The following is a 21,361-nucleotide window of genomic DNA, read 5'->3' as shown; positions in this document are numbered from 1 at the left end:
AGAAATAATCAATTCTGAACTGCCAAAATGAGTCATCAGCATGCAACAAATTTGCAAAATGCTAGTGAACAGTGTCTACTTTGACCCTCAAACACTGTAGTTGTTTCGTGTTGTCGACATCATGTTAAGAAGAAGACGCTGTTTTCCGCATCGTGAAAGCAAATTATTTTATCCTAATTCCCATGCCATACCACAGCAGAATAACCTTTATTTGTGTTACCGCTGCTCTTTTGTGATGTGCAATGTATATCATGAGAAAATGAAAGTGTTTTTTTTATCTTGCATGCATGTAAACCTACAGTAGGAGACCGCAAAAATAAAGTTGACAACCTTTAAAACAGCATAATTGGGGCACTTTAATCTTATAATCTGTGCAACAAAGACCTGCATATTCCCACAACAGCAAGATTAATCAGTCAATAATTTAAATAAAATAGTTTGATCAGTCACACGAAAGTAATCGATTATCATTCGAAATTGGAGTCAGATTAAGCGTAGAGCTAAAGTAATATTGAAACTAAATTCCAATAAATTAAGTGAACTTCAGCGCTGAAAAGACATACACGCATTATCCCTTCGCCCGATTTCCGTCGTTATTGGGCCAATGGGTGGTCCTTACAACTGTTACTCAGATCATACAGTGTATGTAATTGATTTCACTGCTTTAAAATTTAATCAATATTTTTAAGTGTAAAAATGTTTCACCAAAAAAATGGAGTAAATCATATTAAACGTTTTTAGAGTGCATCACCTCCAGAGTTCGTCACATATACAAAAATATATTCCAGCCAATTTTCAACATTTTAATCACTGTTCTAGAAACATATTTGACTCAATTTTGTTCATTTGCAATAATATATAATGATTTGTTCACAAACAACATGCCCTGACAGTTCACAATTAATGTAAATACACAGTCTTACAATTGCTTTTCAACTGCTCTTTCAAATCCTGTAGGAAAATGAACAGTCCTCATAAAGGTCAGTGATATTTTGACAGTTCATCCTCAAACCGGCTTCTGCACTGTACAATTTCCAAATTTGCCAACTGCATATAAGTGATGTTGGTCATCAAAACATTAAATATGTATGAAACACATAAACAAATGACACACAATTTGTATAAATCCTATATGACTTTAATTTGACTAGCATATGATTCAATATAAGAACCTTAAATGATTTGTATATGAATACCAGTTATTTTCTGACACAATAATGGTGGCCATAATCGGTCTAATTTTGGACAGGACATGTACTGGGCTTACATGAAACACAGAAGGTAATTTTGGCCGATTTAAGCAAGGAAGATATGGTTGCTGTAAATTAACCTGCAGGTTTTTTTTTCATATGGGCATAGCTATGAAAGATCAGAAGTTTATATTTCTCAGCAAATAGTCCATTCTGACTGCAGAAAAAAATATGCTTACCTTTGCAAATTGTCACCAAAAGTGATTTTTTTGTTTCTGACATCCATGTTAGAGGAAGTGTTGTGACGTGCTGTTGATTGACACTGTGACATCTAGTTGAGTTAAGGTACTCCTCTCAATAAAATATAGTACCTCTAAATGTGCTTAACCATTTGGTCGAGCAGGCAGTACCAATGCACTTCTAGTATAATTTTCAGAAATACAGTACAGTATATTTTAATGCACTTCAAATAAGCATGTTGGCAATACAAATGTAATATAAACATACTATTTAAATTTCAAGTACATTTTTAATACATTAATAGAAAATACATATCCAAATCACAATAATATTTAGCATTCTCACATAAAAAAAAGACAAGTTATACATGCAGTGGACATTCCTGGGTGACGCACAGAGAATGTGTTGGAAGTCATTTATCCCCCCCACCCCTCAGCTGTGGTATTTTTCCTGAACGTCATGTGATTTGGTGGAAAGAGAGCAGACCTTGGAGACATCAACTCCCTTTCTTGGCTGACATGCGTCTTGCGTAACATGAATAGGTCATTATTCAAGCCCACAATATAGTCAACAGTGTAAATCAAAATAATTCAAAAACACAAGGCATCTCTTGTATAATATCCAGCAGAAAACTCAGTTTGTTGTTTGGAACACAGATTTCCTCCGGTTTGACTTTCTTTCTTTCTTTCTTTTTTACATTTACATTTATTTTTGTAGGCTCAACAACAGTTTCTGATAAGCAGGTGAAGGTTTCTGCGTGTTCGGTCTTTTCAGCGTGCAAAGTAGTTTAGTTCCAATTATTATTTTTTCCCAAATTGCTTAGACCAGTGTTAAGGACCCCCAACACAGCACGTTTTCTTTGTCTCCCTAATCAGACACACCTGATTCAACTTATCAGCTCATTAGAAGAAACTCTACAGCAGGGGTCGGCAAGTAACTTTGGCCGTGGGCCAATATTTTTTTTAGCCAGTAGATGGCGGGCCAGCTACACGGAGTAGGCCTATGGATACAAATTAATTACTCTATTTAACTACTAAAAAGTAAATAGAACTAATTAAAAACAGATTACAGCCATTTTAATAAACGTGTGAAAAGCAATCATGCCTCATTCACTTACAGTCCGACTTTTGAGCTTTATTCCATTTTTTTTATTATTATTTATTTGGGACACACACATACACACCTAAGGTTTAAGAAGGTCTGCCGGGACTGTTTTTTTTCCGTCCCACTCCCACAAGGTTCTATTCAGAAACCGCTTAAAATACACTCTGTGTTCACCCGCTTTATTTCCCGACCTGACGGGTCCGCAAAATTTAGATCTCGTTTCCAGAATCTCACATTCAAATGTTTTTAACGGAAAGAGAGTGAGATTAAGTAGCCTATAACAATTATAAATGCTATACAAAAATTGTGTTTGCGTCAATATAAATATTATTTTAACATTGTACTGTCAGCAGAGAAAAAAATGTCACAGAAAAAAATAATGAAATATAAATAACATAAATTAAATAGGACAAAGCCTATCACTCAAATTTCTAAGCAACATAAATGAAAATCATATTGCCCTACTGCCAAATGAAGTACACTGTTAGACTCTCTGCCTGCTGTGAGTTTGTTTGCTTCGGTGCTGTTAGCTCCGTCTTAGCCTCATATTTCTTTGTTTTGAACCATCATTTACTACAATTTGTAGTTGTTTATACTAAATACAGCTTACCCAACATCTCAGATTGACATCGCTAGCTTCCGTTACTACTAGCACAATACGCTAATTCGCTACTGCTAGCCTGTTAACGCGCCACCCGTGCGCTCAGCTGTTTTATTTATTTATTTTTCTCTCGCGCGCTCGCGCCTTTGAGTTAATAAAAGCTCAGGTAAGTAATAATCAGTCAACAAACACGGTGAGTAATGTCTTGTCCTGTTATTGTCACCTGCACTTCATGCCACATGTTTAGCATAGGGTTCTCTGTTGGCAATGTAGGATTTATATGTGATAAATGCAAGGAGTCAGTTAGGCTGACAGAGAAGATTTCAGAACTAGAAACACGCATCCAAACCTTAATTAAGGATAGTAAGAGTGCTAGAGCTTTAGATACTATTTTGGATGTGCCTAGCATAGTGAACTCTTTACATGATTCGGTTCCAGCTGAAGTAGTGCCTGTGCAGCCGGGCAAATGGGTGACAGTGAGGGATCGCTCTAGTCGCGGATCAAAAAAACACTCTTCCGTTCCGATTACCACAACAAATCGATTTGCCCCGCTCAGTGAAACACCCACTGAGAATTCTGTTGATTGTGCCCTAGTAATTGGTGATTCGATCACACGGAACGTGAAAATAGAGACACCAGCGAACATAGTCACATGTTTGCCGGGAGCCAGAGCGCCTGACATCAAAGCAAATTTAAAAGTGCTGGCTAATGCTAATCGTAAATTCTCTAAGATCATTATTCATGTCGGCACTAATGATGTTCGACTCCGCCAGTCGGAGATCACCAAAATTAATATTAAAGAGGTGTGTGAACTTGCAAGTACGATGTCAGGCACTGTAATCTGCTCTGGCCCCCTTCCTGTTCGCAGGAGTGATGAGATAGTTAGTAGATTGTGTTCACTGAATCGCTGGCTGTCTGAGTGGTGTCCGTGTAATAATATAGAATTCATAGACAATTGGAAAAGTTTTTGGGGCAAACCTGACCTGTTGAAAAGAGATGGTATTCATCCCTCCTGGGATGGTGCTGCTCTTCTCTCTAGTAATATGGCTCATAGTCTTAGAGCTCAAACATGACAAATTGGGCACCAGGTCAGGAAGCAGACAGACTGGCTAAACCGACCGTCTGCTAGCGGCCTCACGTCACCAAGGTCAGATAAATCCTATCACATAGAGCCTCTTTCACCTAGCTAGGGCTGGGCGATTTAAATCGCGATATTGTTATGCGCATCTCATCAGTGAAGCCGGTTCCTTGATTAGTAGTAAATCGCCATCACCTGCTTTCAGATGGAGCGGCATTTACTACAAAGAGCCGTAATTAACTGACAAGCTGAGCCATATCGCATCAATATCGCGGACGTATCGCCAGCGATATTTAATGCGATATGGCTCAGCTTGTCAGTTAACTACGGCTCTTTGTACACAGCAAAACCTCCAGTTAGGGCTGGCCGATTTAAATCGCGATATTGTTATGCGCATCTCGTCAGTAAAGCCGGTTCCTTGATTAGTAGTACATCACCATCACCTGCTTTCAGATGGAGCGGCATTTAGGGCTGAGGAGATAATTAAGTGATTCATTTAGTGATGATTGAGCATTATTGAAGACACCTGATGTTAACAAGCAGAATCACTGAAGGAGAAAATCACAAATTGTAAGTTACCATTAAGGTGATGGGTGTTTGCTTTAGTTGGGCTCTAGACCATTATATGTTTACTTTAATATTTACTGTTGTTTGTCTGCTGTTATTGATTTATAACAGTTAAATTAACAAAGTAAAATGTTATCTTATAGTGTTGGTTATGTTTTGACATAATCATGCTGTGATCTGAAAAAGGAAATTTATCGAAATAGTTTGGTTTAACTTGTTAGCAGCAGTTTTGTGATTCTTCAGCCTATGATTATCAGTAGGCTACTTATAATTCAAAATATTTAATAAACATTGTTCTGATCAAAAGACATTCAAATAAATTAATTTAAAACACAGACATCAATAATCAGCCTGTGAATCTCAGCAATGGTGACAATAATAAAGCATGTTGCAGTGGCTGCCACCAATCACAACTCATTAATGGCTCCCATCATGCATTGCGGTATGAATAAATTATGATCTGAATTGTCTATGTAATTTACTTTTCCTAATTGAATATTCTGCTCGTCACCATTGTTGAGATGCATAGGCTGAATCTTGACATCTGTGTGTGCCTAAAAGAATGATTTTTTTTTAAACAACTTTTAAGAAATCCTTTATATTATATCAAAAATTCTGGGCATTTATGCAGATTCACAGTTATGCAACAACATAAATCGAAGTCAGAAAGAAGGATTTTAATGAGTTCAGTGATCAAGTTCAAATGATGATTGTCATAATATAACCAACACCATCAGATCACTTTTTTTTTCTTTGTTCAACTGGCAGTTATAACTCAGATACCTCAGACAAACAAAATCTAAAGTTAATTATATAATGGGTCAAGAGTCCAACTAAAGCAACCATTGATCGTCATAACGGTGGCGTTATGACGATTTGACAATTGAGATTTTCTCCTTCAGTGATTCTGCTTGTTAACATCAGGTTTCTTCAATAATGTTCAATCATCACTAAATTAATCACTTAATTATCTCATTAACTTCAACTCTCTTGAGTGGACTCATATACACTCCCAGGAGTATTAATTTAACACGGGAGTTTTTGCTGTGTACAAAGAGCCGTAGTTAACTGACAAGCTGAGCCATATCGCATTAAATATCGCTGGCGATACGTCCGCGATATTGATGTGATTTGGCTCAGCTTGTCAGTTAACTACGGCTCTTTGTAGTAAATTCTGCGCCATCTGAAAGCAGGTGATGGTGAGGATTTCTTAAAAGTTGTTTAAAAAAAAATCATTCTTTTAGGCACACACAGATGTCAAGATTCAGCCTATGCATCTCAACAATGGTGACGAGCAGAATATTCAATTAGGAAAAGTAAATTACATAGACAATTCAGATCATAATTTATTCATACCGCAATGCATGATGGGAGCCATTAATGAGTTGTGATTGGTGGCAGCCACTGCAACATGCTTTATTATTGTCACCATTGCTGAGATTCACAGGCTGATTATTGATGTCTGTGTTTTAAATTAATTTATTTGAATGTCTTTTGATCAGAACAATGTTTATTAAATATTTTGAATTATAAGTAGCCTACTGATAATCATAGGCTGAAGAATCACAAAACTGCTGCTAACAAGTTAAACCAAACTATTTCGATAAATTTCCTTTTTCAGATCACAGCATGATTATGTCAAAACATAACCAACACTATAAGATAACATTTTACTTTGTTAATTTAACTGTTATAAATCAATAACAGCAGACAAACAACAGTAAATATTAAAGTAAACATATAATGGTCTAGAGCCCAACTAAAGCAAACACCCATCACCTTAATGGTAACTTACAATTTGTGATTTTCTCCTTCAGTGATTCTGCTTGTTAACATCAGGTGTCTTCAATAATGCTCAATCATCACTAAATGAATCACTTAATTATCTCCTCAGCCCTAAATGCCGCTCCATCTGAAAGCAGGTGATGGTGATGTACTACTAATCAAGGAACCGGCTTTACTGACGAGATGCGCATAACAATATCGCGATTTAAATCGCCCAGCCCTACCTCCAGTGTTAAATTAACACTCCTGGGAGTGTATGAGTCCACACTCAAGAGTGTTTAAGTTAATGAGATAACTAAGTGATTAATTTAGTGATGATTGAGCATTATTGAAGACACCTGATGTTAACAAGTAGAATCGCTGAAGGAGAAAATCGCAAATTGTAAGTTACCATTATTGTGATGGGTAGTTGCTTCAGTTGGGCTCTGACCCTTTTATGAATACTTTAGATTTTGTTTGGTGGTTGTATCTGAGTTAAAACTGCCAGTTGAACAAAGAATCAAAAGTGATCTGATGGTGTTGGTTATATTATGACAATCATCATTTGAACTAGATCACTGAACTCATTAAAATCCTTCTTTCTGACTTCGATTTATGTTGTTGGTTACAGCATAACTGTGAATCTGAATAAATGGCCAGAATTTTTGATATAATATAAAAGGATTTCTTAAAAGTTGTTTTAAAAAAAAAAATTATTCTTTTAGGCACACAGAGATGTCAAGATTCAGTCTATGAATCTCAACAATGGTGAGGAGCAGAATAGTCAATTCAGATCATAATTTATTCATACCGCAATGCATGATGGGAGCCATTAATGAGTTGTGATTGGTGGCAGCCACTGCAACATGCTTTATTATTGTCACCATTGTTGAGATTCACAGGCTGATTATTGATGTATGTGTTTTAAATGAATATGTCTGAACGTCTTTTTGATCAGAACAATGTTTATTAAATATTTTGAATTATAAGTAAAGTACTGATAATCATAGGCTGAAGGATCACTAAACTGCTGCTAACAAGTTAAACCAAACTATCTCAATATGTTTCATTTTTCAGATCACAGCATGATTATGTCAAAACATAACCAACACTATAAGATAACATTTTACTTTGTTCATTTAACTGCTATAAATCAATAACAGCAGACAAACAACAGTAAATATTTAAGTAAACATATAATGGTCTAGAGCCCAACTAAAGCAAACACCCATCACCTTAATGGTAACTTACAATTTGTGATTTTCTTCTTCAGTGATTCTGCTTGTTAACATCAGGTGTCTTCAATAATGCTCAATCATCACTAAATTAATCACTTAATTATCTCCTCAGCCCTAAATGCCGCTCCATCTGAAAGCAGGTGATGGTGATTTACTACTAATCAAGGAACCGGCTTTACTGACGAGATGCGCATAACAATATCGCGATTTAAATCGCCCAGCCCTACACCTAGCTATCATCATATAGAGACTGTGTCTGTTCCCCGAATTTGGAAATCCAAAAAATGTTTAAACCTATCTAAGGTTAAAAATTGAATTGATGTTCAACAAATAAAAAACAGCTATAATACAGATGAGCAAATGCTAAAGCTTGGGTTGCTGAATATTCGATCGCTTACTTCAAAAGCACTCATTGTTAATGATATGATTTCAGATAATAACCTAGATGTGCTGTGTTTGACAGAAACCTGGCTAAAACCAAACGATTACATTACTTTAAATGAGTCCACCCCGCAAGATTACTGTTATAAACATGAACCTCGTCTGAAACGCAAAGGGGGTGGTGTTTAGGGCTGGGCGATTTAAATCGCGATATTTTTATGCGCATCTCATCAGTAAAGCCGGTTCCTTGATTAGTAGTAAATCGCCATCACCTGCTTTCAGATGAAGCGGCATTTACTACAAAGAGCCGTAGTTAACTGACAAGCTGAGCCAAATTGCATCAATATCGCGGACGTATAGCCAGCGATATTTAATGCGATATGGCTCAGCTTGTCAGTTAACTACGGCTCTTTGTACACAGCAAAACCTCCAGTGTTAAATTAACACTCCTGGGAGTGTATGAGTCCACACTCAAGAGTGTTTAAGTTAATGAGATAACTAAGTGATTAATTTAGTGATGATTGAGCATTATTGAAGACACCTGATGTTAACAAGTAGAATCGCTGAAGGAGAAAATCGCAAATTGTAAGTTACCATTATTGTGATGGGTAGTTGCTTTAGTTGGGCTCTGACCCTTTTATGTGTACTTTAAATTTTCTTTGGCGGTTGTATCTGAGTTAAAACTGCCAGTTGAACAAAGAATAAAAAGTGATCTGATGGTGTTGGTTATATTATGACAATCATCATTTGAACTAGATCACTGAACTCATTTAAATCCTTCTTTCTGACTTTGATTTATGTTGTTGGTTACAGCATAACTGTGAATCTGAATAAATGGCAGAATTTTTGATATAATATTAAAGATTTCTTAAAAGTTGTTTAAAAAAAAAATCATTCTTTTAGGCACACACAGATGTCAAGATTCAGTCTATGCATCTCAACAATGGTGAGGAGCAGAATATTCAATTAGGAAAAGTAAATTACATAGACAATTCAGATCATAATTTATTCATACCGCAATGCATGATGGGAGCCATTAATGAGTTGTGATTGGTGGCAGCCACTGCAACATGCTTTATTATTGTCACCATTGTTGAGATTCACAGGCTGATTATTGATGTCTGTGTTTTAAATGATTATGTTTGAACGTCTTTTTGATCAGAACAATGTTTATTAAATATTTAGAATTAAAGTACTGATAATCATAGGCTGAAGAATCACAAAACTGCTGATAACAAGTTAAACCAATCTATCTTAATATGTTTCATTTTTCAGACCACAGCATGATTATGTCAAAACATAACCAACACTATAAGATAACATTTTACTTTGTTCATTTAACTGTTATAAATCAATAACAGCAGACAAACAACAGTAAATATTAAAGTAAACATACAATGGTCTAGAGCCCAACTAAAGCAAACACCCATCACCTTAATGGTAACTTACAATTTGTGATTTTCTTCTTCAGTGATTCTGCTTGTTAACATCAGGTGTCTTCAATAATGCTCAATCATCACTAAATGAATCACTTAATTATCTCCTCAGCCCTAAATGCCGCTCCATCTGAAAGCAGGTGATGGTGATTTACTACTAATCAAGGAACCGGCTTTACTGACGAGATGCGCATAACAATATCGCGATTTAAATCGCACAGCCCTAGTGGTGTTGCTGTAATTTATAGTAATATTTTCAAAACCACTAAGAAATCAAGTTTCGAATATAATTATTTTGAAGTGTTAGTGCTTAATGTAAAAATATATAGTATAAATGATAAATCACGTTTGAGATTTGTGCTGGCTACTGTATACAGGCCACCAGGGCACCATACAGACTTTATCAAAGAATTTGCGGACTTTCTATCAGAGTTAGTATTGGCTGCAGATAAAGTACTAATTGTTGGTGATTTTAATATACACATCGATAATGAAAAAGATGCATTGGGTTTGGCATTTAAAGACATTGTAAACTCAATTGGAGTTAGACAACACGTGTCAGGACCTACTCATCGTCGTAATCATACTCTAGATCTAATATTATCACACGGAATAGATGTTGATGCCGTTGAAATTCTGCAGCAGAGCGATGACATCTCAGATCATTATCTAGTCTCGTGTAAATTACATTTAGCCAAGGCTGCAAAGCCGACTCCGTGTTACAAATATCCATCCATCCATCCATCCACCCACATAGCAACATTGTGTCGGCCCAGATCCGGCCCACATCTGGCACACGTGGAAAGATGATCTGGCCCACATGCAGCATGGATCTACGGCACTTGAGTGGCCCACTCCTGTTTGCCAGATCTGGGCCACAAGCAGGCCATAGCAATGCCACATGTCAGCCAAGAGCAAAGAAATAAACCAGAACTGGACCTTATCTGAGCCACAACATCTGTGTATATTAAATATGAAGTCATCTCAGCCTTAATAAGCCTGTTAACAAGCAGAATCACTGAAGGAAAGAAGAGAACAGAAAAAGAGACGAGCAGAAACACAAGAACTATAACTGACTTCAGACACAGTCTAAGATGAAATCAACTGAAGAGAAAAGAAGACATTAAATCTGTGAAGATCTCAGCAGAGGAGGATTAAACAACTCCACAAACAGCATTACCAGCTTCACTTATTACTAACCAGACTGACTTTATTTCTGTCAGACATCTACAGAAGTTTTATTGAGAATTAACAGAGTTTAACTCTAATGTGTTTCATTTGAAGTCACCATAACAGTGATGAGTGCTTCCATTAGTTGGGCTCTTAACTCTTCTTATATCTTTTGTCTTCTTTGGCTGCTGTGACAGTGTGTTTGTCAAACACATTTGCAGCAGCAAAGAAAGCTAAAGTGAAATGAGATCAGGTGATGATGGTTACCTGTTGATGGTTTTATAATCATCATGATATAGCCTGTTTCACTGATGTCTTTGAAATCTAAAAATTATGTTGTTCAACTAATATATTCACATTACATACGTAACATCTGCAGCGTGAGGTCCAGCAATATTATTACAATCAGTTAGCAGACTTTAACAAACATGAGCATGAAACATTACTGTTCGATGACAAACACAGACATCAATAATCAACGTATGAATCTCAACAATGGTGACAATCAAAAGTACCTTGCTGCAATGCATGCTGGGTACCATCATAGTACAAAACTCCCAGCATGCATTGCAACATGAATAAATTATGCAGCTGAATTGTCCTATAATTTTGTTTGATTCTAAATATTTGCTTTTATTTTTTTGCTGTTGTTTTTGTTGTGACATTTGGTAGCTTTTCAGTGATGTTCTGAATTATTCTGTTTATTTTAAAAAAAAATATTGTCACCATTGTTGAGATTCATGTGCTGATTTCTCATATCGCTGCGTGTCACCATTGCTTCATTTTTCGTGCTCATGTTTGTTAAAATCTTCTAACTGATTGTTATAATATTGCTAAATCTCACGCTGCAGTAACACAGGGTTTGTGATGAGAATATATTAATGGAACAAAACAATTGTTAGATTCCAAAGACATCAGTGAAACAGGTTATTTCATGATGATTATAAAACCATCAACAGGTAACCATCATCACCTGATCTCATTTCACTTTAGCTTTCTTTGCTGCTGCAAATGTGTTTGACAAACACACTGTCACAGTGGCCAAAGAAGACAAAAGATATAATAAGAGTTAAGAGCCCAACTAATGGAAGCACTCATCACTGTTATGGTGACTTCAAATGAAACACATTAGAGTTAAACCTCTGTTAATTCTCAATAAAAACTTCTGTTGACGTCTGACAGAAATAAAGTCAGTCTGGTTAGTAATAAGTGAAGCTGGTAATGCTGTTTGTGGAGTTGTTTAATCCTCCTCTGCTGAGATCTTCACAGATTTAATGTCTTCTTTTCTCTTCAGTTGATTTCATCTAAGGCTGTGTCTGAAGTCAGTTGTAGTTCTTGTGTTTCTGCTTGTCTCTTTTTTCTGTTCTCTTCTTTCTTTCAGTGATTCTTTTTGTTAACTTATTAAGGCTGAGATGACTTCATATTTAATATACACAGATGTTGTGGCTCAGATAAGGTCCAGTTCTGGTTTATTTCTTTGCTCTTGGCTGACATGTGGCATTGCTATGGCCTGCTTGTGGCCCAGATCTGGCAAACAGGAGTGGGCCACTCAAGTGCCGTAGATCCATGCTGCATGTGGGCCAGATCATCTTTCCACGTGTGCCAGATGTGGGCCGGATCTGGGCCGACACAATGTTGCTATGTGGGCATCTTCTACCGCTTATCCGGGGCCGGGTCGCGGGGGCTGCAGTCTAAGCAGGGATGCCCAGACTTCCCTCTCCCTAGACACTTCCTCCAGCTCTTCCGGGGGGACACCGAGGCGTTCCCAGGCCAGCCGGGAGACATAGTCTCTCCAGCGTGTCCTAGGTCTTCCCCGGGGTCTCCTCCCGGTGGGACATGCCCGGAACACCTTCCCGGGAAACAAATATGTTAGACCTATCACTTCTGCCACTAAAGATTGCTTTATTAATAATCTTCCTGATCAGTTTCATCATTTTAGCATCCCGGATAGCTTAGAAAAACTTGATATTGCAACAGAAACTTTTAACTCTCTCTTTTCCAGCACTTTAGACACAGTTGCTCCTTTGCGCTTAAAGAAGATTAAAGAAAATAATCCAACGCCGTGGTACAACGAGCACACTCGGGCCCTTAAGAGAGCAGCCAGAAAAATGGAGCGCAACTGGAAGAAAACAAAACTAGAGGTATTTCGCATTTCATGGAAAGAGAGCTCGATTGCATACAGAGAGGCTTTAAAAGCTGCTAGATCTGCTTATTTTTCAAACCTATTAGAAGAAAATAAACATAATCCTAGGTATTTATTTGAAACAGTGGCTAAACTAACGAAAAAGAAAGCTTCAAGCCCAGAAGTTTCCAAGCAGCACAGCAGTAATGACTTTATGAACTTCTTCACTTATAAGATTGATAATATCAGGGATAAAATTATAACTATGCAACCGTCTACTACAGTATCGCATCAGGCAGTGCATTGTAGCCTCCCTGAGGAAAAATTTGATTCATTCGTTGCTTTAGGAGAGGAAGAATTTACTAAACTCGTTAAATCATCTAAATCTACAACATGTATGTTAGACCCTATACTGACTAAGCTACTGAAAGAGATGCTTCCAGAGGTCACAGATCCTCTTCTTAATATCATTAATTCGTCTTTGTCTCTAGGATACGTACCAAAAAACTTTAAGCTGGCTATGATTAAACCGCTTGTTAAAAAAATGCAACTTGATCCTTCAGAATTAGTCAATTACAGGCCGATCTCGAATCTACCTTTTCTGTCAAAAATACTAGAAAAGGCAGTATCTTCACAACTATGTTCCTTTCTAGAAAGAAATGATATCTGCGAGGATTTCCAGTCCGGATTTAAACCGTACCATAGTACTGAGACTGCTCTCGTTAGAGTCACAAATGATTTGCTCTTATCATCCGATCGTGGTTGTGTCTCTCTATTAGTGTTACTCGATCTTAGTGCTGCGTTTGACACCATTGACCACAACATTCTTTTAAATAGACTAGAAAACTATGTTGGCATTAGTGGCATTGCACTAGCATGGTTTAAATCATACTTATCTGACCGTTATCAGTTTGTAGCAGTAAATGAAGAGATGTCTCATTGATCACAAGTTCAGTATGGCGTACCACAAGGCTCAGTACTAGGACCGCTACTGTTCACTCTGTACATGCTACCCTTAGGAGATATCATTAGGAAACATGGAATTAGCTTCCACTGTTATGCCGACGATACTCAGCTCTATATTTCTTCAAAACCTAACGAAACTTACCAATTCACTAAATTAACAGAATGCATAGCTGATATAAAAAATTAGATGAATTTCCTACTTCTAAATTCTGAAAAAACAGAGATTATAATTATTGGACAAAAAACTTCCTCACGTAATAACCTAGAATACTGTCTAACACTTGATGGCTGCTCTGTTAAGTCTTCGTCGTCGGTTAGGAACCTGGGTGTGCTCTTTGATACCAATCTTTCATTTGAAAGTCACGTGTCTAGTATCTGTAAAACCGCATTTTTCCATCTTAAAAATATATCTAAATTACGCCATATGCTCTCATTGACAAATGCGGAACAATTAGTTCATGCGTTCATGACATCAAGGCTAGATTATTGTAATGCTCTACTGGGTGGTTGCCCTGCACGCTTAATAAACAAACTACAGCTAGTTCAAAATGCAGCAGCTCGAGTTCTTACCAGAACCAGGAAGTATGACCATATTAGCCCGGTTCTGTCAAAACTGCACTGGCTCCCTATTAAACATCGCATCAATTTTAAAATATTGCTGATTACTTACAAAGCACTAAATGGTTTAGCCCCGCAGTACTTGAGCGAGCTCTTAACGCATTATAGTCCTTCACGTCTATTGCGATCTCAAAATTCCGGCCATTTGATAATACCTAGAATATCAAAATCGACTGCTGGCGGTAGATCCTTTTCCTATTTAGCACCAAAACTTTGGAACAGCCTTCCTACCATTGTCCGGGAAGCAGACACACTCTGTCAGTTTAAATCTAGATTAAAGACACATCTCTTTGACATAGCGTTCACATAATACATTATAGACTTCTATAATTCAATATTAGGCTGCATAGATTAGGTCAGCTGGAACCGGGAACACTTCCCATAAATCCTGATGTACTTGTTACATCATGAGAAGAATGGCATCTACGCTAATTTGAGTGTCTTTGTTTATCCCAAGGTTTTCCCACAGCCTGCCGGATCCAGGCCGTTTCCAGATCTGATGAAGGACCTTCACCTGGACCCGATGTCAATGCAGTGCTGAAGTGCCAACTAGTCTCTCCCTATGGAGGATCCCTTTCCCACTCTACAGATAAAGCGTTGTCGGGAAAACTCAATTTGCGTATCTACCCCGAATTAATAAAATAAAATAAAATTCTGAATCAAAACTGTAAGGAAACACCAGTAATTTGTTTAGGCTTGGTTTTTAGGGAATTCCAAACCTGCACACATCAACGCACATAACTATAGAACCCGTTCTTAATGCGCATCTGAATGCCATCAGCGTTTCTCACAGGTTCGCGTTTAAAGTTTGTGTAGAGAGAATGGTGTCGTCTTGGCGGCCCTAATTTAAAAACAAATGATCGTTGCGACAGAAGCGAATCAGTCAAAACTAACTTTAGCTGGAAAATAACTTTATTAAAGAACCACTATAAAGCCAAAACAATCTTACGTTAAATTATACATTTATCTCTGTAAAGCTGCTTTGAGACAATCTACATTGTTAAAAGCGCTATATAAATGAAGATGACTAGTGACTAGTGACTAGTGACTAGACCTTACCGGGTGTTTTTACAGTAAAATACTGGCAACACTGTTGCCAGTAATTTACTGTTAATTGTGCAGTTCTTTACTGTAATCTACAGTATGTTACTGTAAAATGCACTAAAACTCAAGTTAACTAATTTCACTTGCAGAAACCTTAAATTGACCAACTGTCATTTAAATGTATTAAACTAAAATGTATAATGCATTAATAACGTGAGCAAAGTATTACTGTGAACTTATTTCATTTGAAACCACAACAAAACTTTTGTAAATAAAGAGATTTCCACTGGACCAGCAACTACACAGTCACCGCCTGTTAAAAAAAGCAACATGCAGCAAATCATCAATGTTTGTAGATCTTCTCCTGGACTGAAGCACAGGCTCTACTCTTCAGCACAATGGTGACCCAAAAAACGAAGTTTTACAGTAAACTACTGGCAACAGTGTTGCCAGTATAAACCTGTTTTATAACTTACAGTTTATTATGACCGCCGCTAGCATAGCTAGCGAAAGCGGTCATATAGGGATTGTCAAAGGTTTTTTTTTTTTTTTTCGTCATCTACTGAATTTTTCGTCAGCGATACCAGGGACACCGAAACACCGGGGAACATGAAATTTGGTGGGCATGTAGCCCCACTAGACTTTTACGGAAAAATTTCGTTTGGTCCCCGGGGGCCAATTTATGTGCACATTTAGTGACTGTACACTCATCGGCCTGTAGATGGTGCTATTGAGCGAAGTGTTGAATTATTAAACAAACTGCCGACGTAGCATGAAAAAGACTTGCTTGAACACAATAAGTGTGTTTTTGAAACTCATTTTTGAAATACATTATGTAGGGAAAACCACTGTTATGGATGTGACGTTTTCACATTATGGATGTTAAGTGTCTAAACTTATGACTTTTGATATAAAACTTAAATAGTAATGGCAAATAATTACAAAACTCTAAATTATCCATGATCCACAGGAATACTCCAGACAGTCTTTTAAAATATACAACTTATATACATAAACACGCAATACAGCCAAATTGCTCCACGTCATTTATTTTTGTGGAAAGCCAGTGCAGGCCTGAGCGGCGGTCATATTTTGTACCGCCATGCGGTACATCTACCCACATAGCAACATTGTGTCGGCCCAGATCCGGCCCACATCTGGCACACGTGGAAAGATGATCTGGCCCACATGCAGCATGGATCTACGGCACTTGAGTGGCCCACTCCTGTTTGCCAGATCTGGGCCACAAGCAGGCCATAGCAATGCCACATGTCAGCCAAGAGCAAAGAAATAAACCAGAACTGGACCTTATCTGAGCCACAACATCTGTGTATATTAAATATGAAGTCATCTCAGCCTTAATAAGTTAACAAAAAGAATCACTGAAAGAAAGAAGAGAACAGAAAAAAGAGACAAGCAGAAACACAAGAACTATAACTGACTTCAGACACAGTCTAAGATGAAATCAACTGAAGAGAAAAGAAGACATTAAATATGTGAAGATCTCAGCAGAGGAGGATTAAACAACTCCACAAACAGCATTACCAGCTTCACTTATTACTAACCAGACTGACTTTATTTCCAGAGGTGGGAGTAAGTCACATGAACAAGTCACAAGTCTCAAGTCTTAACCTTCAAGTCTCAAGCAAGTCCAAGTCAATTTTGTGAAAAGCAAGTCAAGTCAAGTCATTAATTGAGTGATGATTGAGCATTATTGAAGACACCTGATGATAACAAGCAGAATCACTGAAGGAGAAAATCACAAATTGTAAGTTACCATTATGGCGATTTGTGTTTGCTTTAGTTGGGCTCTTGACCATTTTATGTTTACCTTAAATTTTGTTTGTCTGCTGTTATTGATTTATAACAGTCAAATGAACAAAGAAAAGTGTGATCTGATAGTGTTGGTTATGTTTTGACATAATCATGTTGTGAACCTTAAAAACGAAATTTATTGAGGTATCTTATCTTGATAATTACAGCAGCTCTGCCATTCTACAGCATATGATTATCAGTATTTTTCATATAATTCAAAATATTTATTAAATATTGTTCTGATCAAAACACTTTCAAATGAATTTATTTAAAAACACAGATATCAATAATCTCTAATCTGCCTGTGAATCTCAACAATGGTGACAATAATAAAGCATGTTGCAGTGGCTGCCACCAATCACAACTCATTAATGGCTCCCATCATGCATTGCGGTATGAATAAATTATGATCTGAATTGTCTATGTAATTTACTTTTCCTAATTGAATATTCTGCTCGTCACCATTGTTGAGATGCATAGACTGAATCTTGACGTCTGTGTGTGCCTAAAAGAAAGATTTTTTCATCTTTTTTTTTTTTCAAAACAACTTTTAAGAAATCCTTTGTATTATATCTATCTGGATATTTATGCAGAATCACAGTTATGCTGTAAACAACAACGTAAATCTAAGTCAGAAATAAGGATCTTAATGAGTTCAGTGATCAAGTTCAAATGATGATTGTCATAATATAACCAACACCATCAGATCACTTTTTTGCTTTGTTCATCTGGCAGTTATAACTCAGATACAACAGTCAGACAAAATTTAAAATAAACATATATGGGTCAAGAGTCCAACTAAAGCAAACACAAATCGCCATAATGGTAACTTACAATTTGATATTTTCTCCTTCAGTGATTCTGCTTGTTATCATCAGGTGTCTTCAATAATGTTCAATTATCACTCAATTAATGACTTGACTTGACTTGCTTTTCACAAAATTGACTTGGACTTGCTTGAGACTTGAAGGTTAAGACTTGAGACTTGTGACTTGTTCATGTGACTTACTCCCACCTCTGTTTATTTCTGTCAGACGTCAACAGAAGTTTTTATTGAGAATTAACAGAGGTTTAACTCTAATGTGTTTCATTTGAAGTCACCATAACAGTGATGAGTGCTTCCATTAGTTGGGCTCTTAACTCTTATTATATCTTTTGTCTTCTTTGGCCACTGTGACAGTGTGTTTGTCAAACACATTTGCAGCAGCAAAGAAAGCTAAAGTGAAATGAGATCAGGTGATGATGGTTACCTGTTGATGGTTTTATAATCATCATGAAATAACCTGTTTCACTGATGTCTTTGGAATCTAACAATTGTTTTGTTCCATTAATATATTCTCATCACAAACCCTGTGTTACTGCAGCGTGAGATTTAGCAATATTATAACAATCAGTTAGAAGATTTTAACAAACATGAGCACGAAAAATGAAGCAATGGTGACACGCAGCGATATGAGAAATCAGCACATGAATCTCAACAATGGTGACAATATTTGTTTTTTTAAATAAACAGAATAATTCAGAACATCACTGAAAAGCTACTAAATGTCACAACAAAAACAACAGCAAAAAAATAAAAGCAAATATTTAGAATCAAACAAAATTATAGGACAATTCAGCTGCATAATTTATTCATGTTGCAATGCATGCTGGGAGTTTTGTACTATGATGGTACCCAGCATGCATTGCAGCAAGGTACTTTTGATTGTCACCATTGTTGAGATTCATACGTTGATTATTGATGTCTGTGTTTGTCATCGAACAGTAATGTTTCATGCTCATGTTTGTTAAAGTCTGCTAACTGATTGTAATAATATTGCTGGACCTCACGCTGCAGATGTTATGTATGTAATGTGAATATATTAGTTGAACAGCATAATTTTTAGATTTCAAAGACATCAGTGAAACAGGTTATATCATGATGATTATAAAACCATCAACAGGTAACCATCATCACCTGATCTCATTTCACTTTAGCTTTCTTTGCTGCTGCAAATGTGTTTGATAAACACACTGTCACAGCAGCCAAAGAAGACAAAAGATATAAGAAGAGTTAAGAGACCAACTAATGGAAGCACTCATCACTGTTATGGTGACTTCAAATGAAACACATTAGAGTTAAACTCTGTTAATTCTCAATAAAACTTCTGTAGACGTCTGACAGAAATAAAGTCAGTCTGGTTAGTAATAAGTGAAGCTGGTAATGCTGTTTGTGGAGTTGTTTAATCCTCCTCTGCTGAGATCTTCACAGATTTAATGTCTTCTTTTCTCTTCAGTTGATTTCATCTTAGACTGTGTCTGAAGTCAGTTATAGTTCTTGTGTTTCTGCTCGTCTCTTTTTCTGTTCTCTTCTTTCCTTCAGTGATTCTGCTTGTTAACAGGCTTATTAAGGCTGAGATGACTTCATATTTAATATACACAGATGTTGTGGCTCAGATAAGGTCCAGTTCTGGTTTATTTCTTTGCTCTTGGCTGACATGTGGCATTGCTATGGCCTGCTTGTGGCCCAGATCTGGCAAACAGGAGTGGGCCACTCAAGTGCCGTAGATCCATGCTGCATGTGGGCCAGATCATCTTTCCACGTGTGCCAGATGTGGGCCGGATCTGGGCCGACACAATGTTGCTATGTGGGTAGTTACTGTTAAAATACATTTTGTGGGTGTGTCTTTTTATCTTACACTGTTAACCCTTTCAACCCCACAGGAAATCCACACTACAAAGAGTAAAAAGTTACATTGATGCAGTGTTGCAGTGAGATAATTAAGAGAATATGTAAGTGATTGTTGAGCATTAGTGATGAACACCTGCTGTTAATAAGCAGAATCACTGAAGAAAAGAGAAACACAAGAACAGAAAATAGAGAAACACAATAACTACGACTGACTTCCAGCCATTACACATTATTACACTTATTATTAACCAGTATGACTTTATTTCTGTCATACAGAAGTTGTTATTGAAAATGTTTGGTTTGAAGTTACCATTATAGAGATCAGTGCTTGCTTTAGTTGGGATGCTGATGCTAAAACATTCGTCTTTCTTTTGCTGCTTGAGCTGTGTTTTTGCAAGTCACACTTGTGTATACTCACAGTTTATGAATGATTGCGGTTGTAACGCTTATGATGACAAAATCATCATATTGCCTGTTCATTCACTAAGGAATTAATTCTTATTCATTCAGAGTTTTATCCTCGATCAAAAGTGTTACATTAGCACTACTGTGAAAACTACAGCAATAAATTACTATGACTCATTTTGTTTTTAACACATCATGCATAAACCAAAAAAAAAACAGCTACACTATGTTTTAGAAACACAGAGATATCACAATTTAGCACATTAATCTCAACAATGGTGGCAATATTTCTTTTTTATTATTATTATTCATGCAGCAGTGCATGCTGGGAGTTTTATATTATCCTGGAACCCATCATGTATTGCGACATGAAACTTTTCACCATTGTTGAGATTCATACGCTGATTGTTGATATCTGTGTGTGTCTCAGTCAAGCAGGAGTAAAATAAAATTGAATGCACTATATGATTGTTATTTTTCAGAAGACCTGATTACAGAAATATTGATTTCATTTGTAGATTCACAGATATATGCTAAATATGAGATAACTATCATTTCAATGACTATATACAAGAGAAATCTGAAAATCAGATGATGATTGTGACATCATCACTAAAGAACAAAAACACCTGATCATCTTCTTCTTGACTTTTTCTTGCCATATCATATGTGTTTTATAAACTCACTGTTACAGCAGTCAGAGAGAGATGAAAGGTAAGTCATCAAGGGACAAGAGACCAACTAAAGCAAATACTGATCTCCATCATGGTGACAACAAATTTTATTATTAACTAAATCTCTGTTAACCTGTTAAGTGTCACTGGCCCACCGGTGGGCCCAAATTCCCAAAATATTTAAAACAGTAATATCCTATACTAAACCTAAACTAATCTTGACAAACTATATATCTATCAAACTATATATCATTTGACAGCTTACAATCTCTAAGAT

General features: G+C 36.7%; 1 protein-coding gene across 2 annotated transcripts in view; it reads left to right on the top strand.

Annotated features, from left to right (window-relative positions):
• LOC311079441 (uncharacterized protein) overlaps positions 1-21,361 on the top strand; it is a 66,942-nt gene that overhangs the window by 627 nt on the left and 44,954 nt on the right. The gene's annotated exons all lie outside the window — the stretch shown is intronic.

The sequence above is a fragment of the Abramis brama genome (genome assembly GCF_963993115.1).
Source record: "Abramis brama genome assembly, chromosome: 1".
In the NCBI taxonomy this organism is placed as follows: Eukaryota; Metazoa; Chordata; class Actinopteri; order Cypriniformes; family Leuciscidae; genus Abramis; species Abramis brama.
This window is presented reverse-complemented; position numbering and strand designations above follow the sequence as displayed.